Source organism: Podarcis raffonei, chromosome 16 (assembly GCF_027172205.1).
Source record: "Podarcis raffonei isolate rPodRaf1 chromosome 16, rPodRaf1.pri, whole genome shotgun sequence".
In the NCBI taxonomy this organism is placed as follows: Eukaryota; Metazoa; Chordata; class Lepidosauria; order Squamata; family Lacertidae; genus Podarcis; species Podarcis raffonei.
Window position 1 is genome coordinate 9,672,203 of NC_070617.1, and position 14,214 is coordinate 9,686,416.

General features: G+C 47.5%; 1 protein-coding gene across 1 annotated transcript in view; it reads left to right on the forward strand.

Moving 5' to 3' along the window:
* Positions 1-14,214, forward strand: part of SLC50A1 (solute carrier family 50 member 1) — a 266,552-nt gene that overhangs the window by 164,317 nt on the left and 88,021 nt on the right. The window lies entirely within an intron of this gene.

A 14,214-nucleotide genomic window follows, 5' to 3' on the forward strand; every position in this document is an offset into this window, starting at 1 on the left:
TCGACATTATCAGCACCACGCTCTTGCCGACTGAGCTAACATCATCATCATCAATCTTTATTACGGTCCAGAGACCCAACAAATCATTACAAAGCAATACACAATTCATACAGCCTAACTCCAGGTTAAACAAGCATTTTGTTCAGAATATAGGGATTATTTGTTCTTGCAACCACCGATAAAAACTTTGCCACTGCTAATGTTCTAGTATTTGTCCGGTCTTCCAATAGGAACCTGACATAGTGAGCCTCTGATTTTCCTGGGAAAGGTACCAGCAAGGGTAGTATCAGTTCAGCCCTGGCTTGTTCGTATTTTGCACAATGCAACAAAATACGTTTTCTGGAATCGATGTCTTGAGCACACGAGCAAAGTCCGTCCTGGTAGGGAACTCCTCTCAACCTGCCATCCAACACTGCAGAAGGAAAGACGTTTAGTCTGACTTTGGTGAAAGCCTTCGATAGTTTGGTACTGTCAGATTTTTAATGTAAGATGTTAACTTAAAGACATACCCATATTGTACTCAGTATTCGCAGAAAGGCATCAGTGGACTAGATGCCCCTTTGGGTTCTTTCCAACTCTACAATTCTACGGTGCAGTTCCTTTATGGATCCTTTCTGGGCCCGCCTTCCTCTGCTTTCTGCCCCCTTGAGAGAGTTCAATCCAAACTCATTAGAGCTCTCCTACAAGTCCCCAGATGTGTTTCAAATGCATGGGTTAAACTAGAAGCGGGGATGATGAGAGTGGAGGCTTATATCCACCTAACATCAGTCTATAAATGGCTGACATTGAATTTGCTCCCCCGAGGAATAGCCCCACTGATCCTCTGTGACCAGTTCCAGTCAGGTTGGCAGACAGCAGTCCTGAACACACTTCAGGAACTGGGTTTTGACCCTCAAGGCCTTCTAAGCCTGGGGTTGGGCCAGGCAAAAGCTACAGTCAGGCAAAGAATCATAGACTCTGAGAGACAACAGGACTGCTCTAGGTGCCCCAACTATAAAATTGGAGAAATCGAGAGAGATATAGCCGCACTGGCAGCATATCTCTGCTTTCTCATATTCAAAAATGCAACAAGGGCTTTTACACTTGCCAGAAGCTCGGCTCTGCCCTCGCAGGTCCTGCAAGGAGCCTTTAAAAAAGTCCCATATGCTCAGAGACTTTGCGCCTGTTCATTGGGGGAGATAGAAAGCCCAGAGCAGTTGTTCTTTAGATGTCCCTTTTATGAAGAGGCACGCAGTGAGACCATTGATCCCCTGCTGGTGAGGCTCGCTGACCTCCCGGAAAAGCAAAAATTTGACCTTTTCCTGTTAGGCAAAGATCAGAAGACGACCCGGATGGTCACCAGATTCTGTGTACAGATCTGTAGGCGCAGACCATCCCCCGATCCAAACTAGTTCATTAAGAAAATCCCCAAACTCAGTTCCATGGGTGACTCTGGGTCACCTCCCCGCAGTAGCTTATCTTAAAGTTTTAAGTGTCTATACGCTTATCGCATTTATAAATTTTAAATTTATTGTTGTACATTGTTTCAAATGTTTGTTTTCCTTCTGGGATTGTACCCCCAAGTGCGTTTTATAAGCTGGTCTCCGACCGTAATAAATTATCTATCTATCTTCTATGGTGGAGAAGGATAGGGGAAAGTCTTTCTCCCCCTCTCGTAAACACAGGAAATGGCAGACATCCAATGATGGAAGGTTCAGGACACCTTGAGCTCCTTTTTAGTGGGATGGAAATGCAGCAAATTAATAGCAAGGCTATTGAGAGAGACCAGCCACCAGGGCTGTGTCCAGCCCCCGCTGGGAACGGGCGCATGCGAATCCTGGCTCGGGTCTGAGCCTCGTGCCTGGAAAATCATGGGCTTGTATAAAGGGCAAGGAGTCCAGAAAGTGTACGGAACACTTAATCATACCTGTCTGGGGACGGCGGAGGGAACAGGAGTCAGAATAAATAAAAGAACCTTGTTAAAACATTTCAAGACCAGTCTCTGTATCACCCAGAGGCCCTTTCCACACCCATTGCAAATATGAGATGAATAAAGCGATAAAAGTGTGAGCTCCAGAGTCTTTTGACGTCACAGCGCAGCCAAATTTGAGGGGGAAACATCGTTTGGCTGTTATGGTTGGGCAAGACGGGTCATTGAAATTTAACAACCCAAGCACCTGAACTGAAGGGAGGGAGCAAAGTAGCTTGCAAGGACACCTTTGGTTCCCTGCCCCCCCCCCAATTTTTTATTAGTTTTCAAACAATTCAACGAATTCAATTTCAATGCAATATTCCCTTAAGATTTCCTTCCATGAGGTTTCTATTCAAATCTTTCACCTACTGCCATATATGTAATATTTATCTAAAGCATAATAATAATCATCATATTTTTATTATTTTGGTTTCCCCAGCCACTCTGGGCGGCTCCCAACAGAGGGCTAAAAACAGAATAAAACTTCAGACATTAAAACTTCCCTAAACAGGGCTGCCTTCAGATGTCTTCTAAAAGTCAGGTAGTTGTTTATTACCTTGACATCTGATGGGCAGGCGCCACTACTGAGCACATAAATCTTACATTGCATTCCTTTATCATTCTTATTCCTTTGCCTATATTTCAAGTCCTGTGCATAGCTGTCAACCTTCCCTTTTTTTGCGGGAAATTCCCTTATTCCAGGGCCATTTCCCGCTGCTATCCCAGATTGTTAGATATCCCGTAGACTGTCCCCGGGATAGGTGAGGCTGCTGATCCCTTATTTTCAAATCTGAAAGTTGACAGCTATGGCCCTGTGATTTCATTTGACTATAATATTTTCTCAACTAATCAGAAAAGGGTCTCCGTTTTTCTGCACGCGTTTCTCCTTCTTGGTGTCTTATTTTCGACGTCAGTTTCTCCATCTCCACATAGTCCGGTGATTTCAAGGTCCGCTCCTCTTTCATTATTGGAACTTCTTTCCATTTATGTGCGTATAGAATTCTGGCTACTTCGGTGGCACACATAACCAATTTAACCAGCTTTTGGGGGGACCTTTGCTATTGGCTCAGCTCTTGTGACTTTCGCTCAAGGGTATGGCACCCCCCACCCGAGGGATGCGTTCCCTTCTGGGCAGACGCCCCGTGATCACATGGCCATGGTGGGCAGGGCCATAGAAAAAAGGGGCGGAGCAAACCATGTGAATTTTGTAGAGGAGGCTGATTTCAACACAAACACTCACACACAACCCCCCCAGATAGAGAGGCTTGGAAGGGCCGCTGTCAGCGCTGCCCGAGGTCCCAGCTCACACAAGACCAACGTTGCTTCGTTCTTTAGTATAAAAGTCTTTATTGAAGTTCAGTTTCACTTCCACACGCGCAGCGTGCAACGCTACGTCTGTATCCTTAGACCGCCGAAGCTCCGTCTGAATCTCCAACCCCCTGACACCAGTTTAAGATTCTAGCCTTACTCCACCTCTTCCTCTGTTCCTTCCTTCTCTGGGTCCGCCTGCTAGTCGGGGTCTCACCCTTCCTAGACTCTTCTGACGCTGAGTCCCCTGACTCTTCCCCCTCCCTCCTTCGGGCTTTAGGACCTGGCTCCCAATCCGGGTTTTCTGCTGTCCCGCGCTCCTGCACATTTGAACTTGGCGCGCGCGCGCAGCCTCCCACTTTCCTTCTGACCGTTACACTTGTGTCACTGCTCCCTCCTTCGGGGAGGCTAGCTGGACCTGACCTCCCCTCCGTTTCCCCACTTTCCGATGGGGGCGTGGTCAGCCCTGACTCTTCCCGCCCACTGCGCTCTGGTGGGGGAGCTGGTCCTGATCCACCGCTGCTCCCTTGGGAGTCCCCGCTGGCCCCTTGCTTCTGGTGCGTCCCCCCTGGGACCCTCCTTGCCCTTACCATAGGCGCCCCCTTCTGGGAATCTTCTGATTCGCTGGAGAAGCTCATGGAATCTCTCGGGTGACTGTCATATTCCCCTACGCTCCCCTCGGATTCCTCTCCTCCGCTCTCTATTTGCTCTCTCCCCTGTGCTTCTGCTCCTGAGCCTCTGACAGCCGCATTCGGCCCTCCGGGCCTGAGGTTTTTCACTGCTGGAGGAGCTTCGCAGGGGAAACCTCCAAAGGGTCAAAAGCGGTGCAAGAGAATTCTTGCATTGCATTCCCTGTTTCTTTTAAGTGAAGGCTCCCGTTATAATATTTTAGCTCCTCCGTTCCATTTCTTGATGCTCCCTTTGTTCTTTGGCATCCGTAAAATTTTCTGGCTACAGGCCTGAGCTGCCTTTCCCCCAAAACAACCTTTCTGTTTTGCAAAACTCGAGAGATCCACACCACAGGGATGGGCCGATCGGTCCGTTTCGGTTTCTCCTAACTTCTCTTTGTTCCAGGTTTAATTTAATTCCACCACGTATCTGCATCGATTTGTCAGTTTCATTTCCAAGGGTCCTCATGGAAACTTGCCGGCATTTTAGCCCCGGTTTCTCCAAAATTATATGCATTTCTATGCACTATTCTGCCCAATTGTACACAATTTTCACAAGCAGTTTTCCCTAAGTGTGGCATGTTATTTCCACTAATACATGTGTTTTGAAATGCACGCTTTCCCCTAATCCGCACCATTTTTTAATTTCAGTTCGCACCGAACAGAGAGGACAATTATAACAAGAAACGAAAAATAATATATGAAAAGCAGAAGTGAAAAACCATGCAAATTAGTACAATTGCATACAAAGTCCAAATCATCAATGGTGGAGGGGTGGGTGGGGAGCTGAGAATTAAAGTTGTCTCCGTATATAGAAAACATATTGGAGTTATTTGACTGCCATGCATAGTTCCAAGTTTGCCAGGATGATGTACCCATTTTTTTGCAGACCCTTTTTGATTGGAGAGCTGCATTACAAATTTGGAGGAGTGAGTATGTATAAAGAGAAGCTTTGAACCTTGGTTAGATTCCAGTCCTCATGGTGCTAGACCTCATGGTTCTATTCCTGCATTGCAGCGGGTTGGACGAGTTAACCCTTTGGGATCCCTGCCAACTCTACAATTTTAGGATTTTATTCAAGAGGTGGACTTATAAAGGTTACTAGGAAACTGCCTTGTACAAAGTCAGAGGTGTGCTCCAGCTAGCTCAGTATTGTCGACACTGACTGGCAGCAGCTCTCCAGGGTTTCAGATATGGAGCCTGGAAATGCCGGGAATTGGAACCTGGGACCTTCTGCATGCTGCAACCACTGAGCCTTTTCCCAAACACCAGTTTTGGGGTGTCCTCTGAATACCAGTTACTGCAGAGAGAGCTCAGCCTTTGCAGAAGGGAGGGGGGGAAAGAGAGTGATCCTGAGCACGCACAGAGTGTTTTGCACTAAGAACTCCTGCCAGCCCAGTTCCAGACTGGTTTGAGCCCCTGAACCTGCCGCTTTAGAAACCCAGCACTGCTGTTCACCCCACCCTCCCAAGTCCAAGGCCCCAGACCCCCCAGCGCCTAGTACAGGCTTCCTCAACCTCAGCCCTCCAGATGGTTTTGGCCTACAACTCCCATGATCCCTAGCTAGCAGGACCAGTGGTCAGGGATGATGGGAATTGTAGTCTCAAAACAGCTGGAGGGCCGAGGTTGAGGAAGCCTGGCCTAGGTGTTGTTTAGTCGTTTAGTCGTGTCCGACTCTTTGTGACCCCATGGACCAGAGCACGCCAGGCACTCCTGTCTTCCACTGCCTCCCGCAGTTTGGTCAAACTCATGCTGGTAGCTTCGAGAACACTGTCCAACCATCTCGTCCTCTGTCGTCCCCTTCTCCTTGTGCCCTCCATCTTTCCCAACATCAGGGTCTTTTCCAGGGAGTCTTCTCTTCTCATGAGGTGGCCAAAGTCTTGGAGCCTCAGCTTCAGGATCTGTCCTTCCAGTGAGCACTCAGGGCTGATTTCCGTCAGAATGGAGAGGTTTGATCTTCTTGCAGTCCATGGGACTCTCAAGAGTCTCCTCCAGCACCATAATTCAAAAGCATCAATTCTTCGGCGATCAGCCTTCTTTATGGTCCAGCTCTCACTTCCATACATCACTACTGGGAAAACCATAGCTTTAACTATACAGACCTTTGTTGGCAAGGTGATGTCTCTGCTTTTTAGTATATCCACCCATATTTCCAAATATACACAGACCTTCCTGGAATAAGCACACAAACCCGGTGGCACTTTCCACATGGCCGGGGTTGCAGCGCCACCTCCTGGCTATTCCTTGCCAGCAACTTAGCCAGGCAACGGCTGGGCACGAAATTTCTAAACGGCACCTGAGCATCCTGAAAACGCATTTTCCAGCCTGAGGGCCACATTTCCTTCTGCACAACCTCCCAGGGGCCAGAGGCAACAGTGACCAGAGCAATGCGTGTGAATGTTTACATCTGAACAGCAGGTTAGTTCCTGCACATGCACTCCTGCGTACACCCTTCTCTGCTCTCCACCCAGACAAGAAAGAGGAATGTTCGGGGTTCAAGGGCACATTCCAGCCAGGCAAAAGCCTTCAAGGAGGGTGTGAAGACAGGGCCAGGGATGGGTGCGGCTTAGGAGAGAATTCTCACTCTCTCTTTTTTTTAAATAACTTTTTTATTCAAAATTAAAACAAAACATATTATCCAGAATCATATCATTCCCCCCCATTTTTCCTCCCTCCCCCCACAGAACCCCCCCACCCCCCAACTTCCCTCAGTTCCAGTCTTTGATTTCTCTAAAAGTGCTGTTTTCTGCATGTTACACAGTTGTATAGATCCTCAAACTATTTAGCTGATTATTATCAATAAAAAGTTTGTGAATGTTTATTCAAAGCCAGCCAAGGAGTCCAGTTTGCTTTGTTGCGTCTTCAAATACTTTGCAAAGGGTTCCCATTCATCTTTAAAGTCACAGTTATCTTTGTCCCGTAGCTTGTATGTCAGTTTTGCCAGTTCTGCATTGTCCATCAATTTTTCTTGCCCACTTAGGGGAGAATTCTCAGCGCCAGACAGAGAGGATTGCATTTAGCCCCTTTCCATCTTTGGGTGTGTGTGTTTTGGGAGAGAAATAAGTTTGTTAACATGTCAAACTCACTGCGAAGGCTGCCCATTGTGCCATACTCTCCAGCACCTTGGCCAGGGTGGATAAAAATCAAACTTAGGAAGGTATGCTACAACAGCAGCAAGAATACTTATCGCCAAGTATTGGAAGACACAAGATTTACCCACCCGGGAAGAATGGCAGATGAAAGTGATGGACTATATGGAACTGGCGGAGATGACTGGCAGAATCCGAGACCAAGGTGAAGAGTTGGTGGAAGAAGATTGGAGAAAATTTAAAGTTTATCTACAGAAACATTGTAAAATTCAGGAATGTTAGAAGGATGTTGGAATGAAGTAATGTGGTATTAGCAGAAATGATACAAAAGATTAGGTAAAAATTGATTTTTTAACTGTTGAAAGACGAGAATGTAAAATTATACTACATTGGGATAAATTATTAGGATAAAAACCAAGCTGGAAAGGATTTGCTGGAATATTTAATTGAACTAGAATACAAAAAAGGGAGGTGTGAGGAGGTCAGGGAAATAAGTAAATGAAAGATAAGACATGGAAAGAGGGAAATGTTTTTAACTGCTTTTATTTTTCTGTATTTTGTATTCTTTGTTTTTTTTTCTTTTCTTTTTTTTTCTCATTTTTGTAACTTTTTTGAAACTTTAATAAATATTATTATTAAAAAAAATCAAACTTAGGAAGGCCCCAGTTCTGAGAAGCCCTACTGGTCACAGGGCCTGGCTCCTGCACCCACACCTGACAGACACTGAATGGAATAACCTTGAAAAGCGGATATGCTGCTGTTCTGCCTGTTGCCACTGCCACTGCTTCATAGAATCACTGAACTGCAGAGTCAGAAGGGACCCTGACGGTCATTTAGTCCAACCCCCTGAGAGCCAGTGTGGTGTAGTGGTTAAGAGCAGTAGTCTCGTAATCTGGTGAACCGGGTTCGCTTCCCTGCTCCTCCACATGCAGCTGCTGAGTGACCTTAGGCTAGTTACACTTCTCTGAAGTCTCTCAGCCTCACTCACCTCACAGAGTGTTTGTTGTGGGGAGGAAGGGAAAGGAGAATGTTGGCCACTTTGAGACTCCTGAAGGGGAGTGAAAGGCGGGATATCAAATCCAAACTCCTCTTCTTCTTCTTCTTCTTCTTCTTCTTCTTCTTCTTCTTCTTCTTCTTCTTCTTCTTCTTCTTCCTGCAATGCAGGAATCTCAACTGAAGCATCCATTTCGCTCCGCAGGTTCCGGAGCAGTTTCCGACGCCATCCTGCTGCTGCTTCTTCTGCTGCCGCCCAGGGGCTTCTGCCGTCTGAGGCAGTTGCCTCAATCTCTCTAATGGCAGAGCTGGTTATGTTGAAAAGTAGTCAGTAACGATCAAAGAACACTGAGATGGAGGCGAAAAGCCTTTCAACAGTCAATATCCTGCAAATATGCAGTGATAGGGTTTTTGCCTTAATAATAAATTATTATTATTATTATTATTATTATTATTATTATTATTATTATTAATGCCCCGCCCATCTGGCTAGGTTTCCCCAGCCACTCTGGGCGGCTTCCAACAGAATATTAAAATACAATAGTCTATTAAACATTAAAAGCTTCCCTAAACAGGGCTGCCTTCAGAAGTCTTCTAAAAGTCTGGTAGTTGTTTTTCTCTTTGACATCTGGTAGGAGGGCGTTCCACAGGGCGGGTGCCACTACTGAGAAGGCCCTCTGCCTGGTTCCCTGTAACTTGGCTTCTCGCAGTGAGGGAACCGCCAGAAGGCCCTTGGAGCTGGACCTCAGTGTCCGGGCAGAACGATGGGTGTGGAGACGCTCCTTCAGGTATAAAGGACCGAGGCCATTTAGGGCTTGAAAGGTCAGCACCAACACTTTGAATTGTGCTCGGAAACGTACTGGGAGCCAACATAGGTTTTTCAGGACTAGTCCCAGTCACCAGTCTAGCTGCCGCATTCTGGATTAGTTGTAGTTTCCAGGTCACCTTCAAAGGTAGCCCCATGTAGAGCGCATTGCAGTAGTCCAAGTGGGAGATAACTAGAGCATGCACCACTCTGGCGAGACAGTCTGCGAGCAGGTAGGGTTCTTTGATAGTTACTGACTACACCTAATATTTCTGTTCATGGAACATTTAATTGACTCCTGTTAATTGTCACAATTCATAATTCATGCACATTTTACATGTTTGCTCATTATGAATTGTGAAATGAGATAATGTTATCAATTTATTGTTAATACATTATTAGCCGCGTGTTACTTGGGGTTGTTCAGAGTTTTCTCTTTTGCAACACCGGGGATGCTCTCAGAGAGGTGGCAGCCATAGCCAATAATGGCAGAACGCATTCATTACAAGTTTGTCCCCGTCCTCTTGCCACCGCAGATTTCTACAAGGGAAACATGAAGGGGAAGGAAGAGGAAGGTGGCTGTCAGTGCCGCCCCCCGCAAAGTGGAGAGGCTGGCGGGGGCTGGCTGAAGACAGACTGGGGTTAGTGGGCCAAAAGCACCCCATTTGCCCAAATGGACTGGTCGCCACTGTACATTCTGCCAGAGTGCAGGGCCAGCACATCACTAGGATTTCCTGGGATATTTTTTTTTTTGGCAAGCCAATTTGTGTTAAGGAATTTCACCCTGCGTGAAAATTTCATCCGCTTCATGAACTTTTCAGAATCCAATCCCCTCCAAGGGTGCCAGCATAGTGTCAGGCTAGGCTCTGGGATACACCAGAGTTCAAATCGATGCCTGCCCGTGAAGCTCATTATATGACCACAGTAGCCAATTACTGGGTGAACAACCTCGCAGGGCTGTTGTGCGGATGGAATGGGAAATAGGGAAGAGAGAAAAAAATGAGTTTGCTGCCTTGAAGGGAAGGCGGGAAATGAATAGAACAGAATGCTTTTCGGCAGCCTCCACAACCTCGCAGGGTTGTTGTGAGGGTAAAATAATAAGAATAATAAATTTTTATTTATACCCCGCCCTTCTTGGTTCAGGAAACTGGGCTCAGGGCGGCTAACAACAAATTTAAAACACTTAATTGATGCTACAAAAAAACCAGTATAAAATACGGTATAAAGCGTAAATAACAATAAAATAGGAAAGGGGGGGGGGAGAAGTGTGGCCCTGTACTGAGCTAATTGGAGGAAAGGCTGGGAATGAATGAAATAATTGAATGCCTTAAGCGTGGAAAAGGCGGCCTATAAATTTAACCAGTGATAAATACAAATACAGTCATACCTTGGTTCTCAAAGTTAATCTGTTCCGGAAGTCTGTTCAGCTTCTGAAAAACGTTTGAAAACTGGAACACTTCTGGGTTTTCAGCATTCAGGAGCCAATTTGTTTGACAACTAAGCTGTTTGACTGTCAAAGGGGGTGTAACTGAGAGTGAAAGGCAAAATGTACCCTTGAAATTGGGAGTAGGGCTGGGAAATCTCAGGTCTGGTGGCTGAATGCGGCCCTCAAAGCCTCTCTATTTGGCCCTCGAGACTCTCACCAGGCCACGCTCCCTCTGCGAGGCCACGCCCCTTGTTGGCCCAGCTCCGCCCCCTTGAGTGCATTTACCCAGCTGAGGTGGGTCCCTGAGCTGTGGTTGTCCCTCTTGCTAGCTTGCGTGGAGAACAGGGCAGTGGGTGGAGCAGCCTCGGACTGTTATGTGTGCCTGGAATAAAGCCTGCTGTTGCAAAAGGCGAGAGACAGATCCATCGCTGCGCCCACTCTTGCCTTTGATCCCACCCACCGCATGTGTGGAAGGTCACCTGGGATGGAACGCATATCCCTGTTATTTATTTCATAGAATCTATACACCGCTTGACTGTAAAAACAAAACAAAAAACCTCAGAGCAATTTATGAAAAAAGATAAATCAATAAAATTATCAGTAAGGAAAGTGAACGACCATAATTTAAAACTTTTGAAAAGTTTTTTTTAAAAAAACCTCACAGACAAAAGAGAGATCAAAGCTCGCATCGTTTGGGTAGCCTTGTCGAAACAAAAACGTTTTTAGCAGGTGTCAAGCACAGTACAGTGGTACCTCAGGTTAAGTACTTAATTCGTTCCGGAGGTCCGTTCTTAACCTGAAATTGTTCTTAACCTGAAGCACCACTTTAGCTAATGGGGCCTCCTGCTGTTGCTGTGCCGCCGGAGCCTGATTTCTGTTCTTATCCTGAAGCAAAGTTCTTAACCTGAAGCACTATTTCTGGGTTAGCGGAGTCTGTAACCTGAAGCGTATGTACCCTGAAGCGTATGTAACCCGAAGCGTATGTAACCCGAGGTACCACTGTACAGAGAAGGGGCTTGCCTGGTTTCATTAGGCAGAGAGTTCCAAAGTTCCCAAAGTCTAAAAAGAAAAAAGAGAAAGTTCCTCCATCCCTACCTTAGGGGTTGCCTAAAGCCACTCCAGAAGGCAAAAAGAACTCCACTTTGCACATGTCCAGATGCACCCTGAACTTGGCAGTAACTGTGTTTGCATTCTGATGTTGGGCTTCCCCCTGTTCCTGGTCTCTCTCTCTCTCTCTCAATGCTGTGTCCCCATCCCCCTGGTCCGCTCTGCGCATTGCCCTTTTAAGAGGACACTTTTTGCTGCTTGAATGGGCCGCTGGAGTCTATGCATGCCCATTGTTGCTGGGCGCTCCCATCCCTGCCCGCTCCATTGTGTAGCTAAAGAGCCGAGGTTGGAGGCGGAGTGGGGGGGTGTGGAGAGCCCTCTCCCGAACAGAACTTTTTTGCGAGAGACTCGACGCAGTCAGGGCCCCAGCCAAACACGCTGGAAGGGCTGAGCTGCATCAGGACCCCTCTCGTCCTGCACCAGGCACTATCCAGGCTGGGGAATTTGCCAAAAACAAGCTCTCCGGCCACACGTTTCAAAGGCAAGTAAATCTACCTGAAGGAGCAAAAACCCTCCTTCTGCGGGCACAATGCCCATCCTCGCCAACAGGGGGCTTCTCAGGGTTGCCACATCTTTACCACCTGCGCCGCTCCTCTGCCCTTAGCCCACAGAGGCAGCAGGTGGGTCTTTCGGCATCAACAGGATGGGCAAGATTCCCTTATTTCCATTTTCCTCTCAAGGCCAAGGAGGGGGGTCATCCCCTCACCCTCACAACAGGTGGTGACCCTCCAAAATTTGAAAACTTTCTCAAGTCTGGGATCCAGAGGAGATCGATGGCGTTTTTTTGTTTTTGTTTTTTGAGAATTTATTTTAGTTTGCGGAAGCAGGTAGAATGCCTCCCCAGGAGTCCCGTTTCCCAACTCTCTCCGTTCTGTGCGTGGGAGCCCTGCGGCTCCTCTCTGCGGCGTGGGTGGAGCGGGGCGCCCCCCAACCGAACAAGGCTCCTCGCTGCCGGCAAGAGCGCAGCATTCACTTGGCCGTTGCCGGGACACTGGTCGCCACAGCAACGTCCGAGTGTCTTGGCCAGGGCGGGTGATTATTTAACCAAATGCCCAGCTCCAGAGCGCCAGTTGCGACTCCGGCTTGTGGGGGGGACCTGGACGGGGCTTGGAGAGGCTTTCTCTGAGAGGGTGCAGGTGGGTATCGCTCGAGACCCCCATGATAATAATTTATCCACTCTTTTCGCAGGACCGGCAGCCTGGTCCTCTCTCTCTCTCCCATGGGAGAAGCCCAGGCCGTGACGCAGCAGTGACTCGCTCAACCAGAGGCCTGCAAGTGTCCCTCTTTCCAGGTTGGCGGGAGGAATGGGGCACAGTGCAGTGTTGTTCGTTCTCCTGCTAATATTGCACTTGTCCCGGCCTCCTGCTGTCCTGGGTTCGCCTACGGGTGCCCCATGTGGACACACCTAACCCAGGACCTCTCGGGATACCGAGTCAGGCTCTCCTTCCGAAGGCCGGAGACCTGGAGACAAGACAGAGGTGATTGTGAGATTTGGGAGCCACCAAAACAACAGCTGAAGGATGGAGACACACATTTTCAATCGAAGCGCTTCTGTCGGACCTCAAGTGCAAACTTTCTCATGGCTTCCTTCTCTAGTGACAGGAAGGAAATCTGTTTGGCGAGATGACCGCCTCAGGCGGCAGATTGCACCGAGGCAGCAGATCCCAATGTCGATCTTTCTTCTCCCTTGTTGCTGAATTAGATCTTCCCTCATCTCTTCTTCTCTGGCAGGGAAGTGGGAGCCGTTTTGGGGTCTGCCTCAGGTGCCCAAATGTCTTGGGACAGCTCTGGGTGGTGAGAGTATTAATTATACCTGGGGAAGGGACATGGCTCAGTGATGGAGTATCTCCAGGTAGAGCGGGGGCAAGACTCCCCTGCCTGAAATGGCGGGCAGCTGCTGTCCATCAGTGCAGACAATACTGGACCAAATGGACCTGATGCATCCTCTGTTCCTAATAATTTCAACTTTTATATGGAATGCTTTTCTTAGTGCTCAAAAGTGCCCCTGATGCAGAATTCATAAGAACGTAAGAAGAGTCAATGGCCCCTCTGGTCCAGCTTCCTGTTCTGACTGTGGACAAACCGGACCTTAGGACAACTTCATTCTGCCCTCCTGAGATTCCCAGGAACTGTTATCCAAAGAAATGCTGTTTCTGAAAGTGGAGGCAGAGCACAGCCATTGAGTCTGGTGGTCGATAGCTTGATCCTCCATAAATTTGTCTAATCCACATTTAACTATCTGCTCTGTGAAGAACTTCCTTTCCCCAGTCCTGAATCTTTCAATGATCATCTCCACCAAATGCCCACAAGCTTTAAGGCTACAGCAGAGGGAGAAAAACTGTTCTCCATCCCCTTTTCCATTTGTGCCTAATCTTATAAATTTCAGTCATGTCCCCCTCTTACTTTTCTCTAAACTAAAAACGCTGGCATCTTTCCTCATAACTCCAGTCCCTTGAACATTTCGGTTGCCCTTTTCTGAATCTTTTTCTCATTCTACAATATCCTTTTTGAGGAGAGCTGACCAGAACCCTACACGATATTCCAAATACAGCCGCACCATAGATTTGTATAACAGCATTGCAATATCGGTAGTTTCATTCCTTTCCTAATAATCCCCGGCATTGAATTTTGCCTTTTCGTAGCTGCCTCACACTGGAGTGATCTTTTCCATCCACTACAATCCCAAGGTCAGCAACTTATGGACATATATGTGAAATTAAGATCCACATAAAGGTCAGCTGTTTTAATAGATATTGGTCCATGAAGCATAGCTCAGTTGGTAAGAGCATAAGCTCTTAATCTCTGTGGGTTCAAGCCCCACGTTGGGCAAAAGATTCCTGCATTGCAGGGGGTTGGACTAGATGACC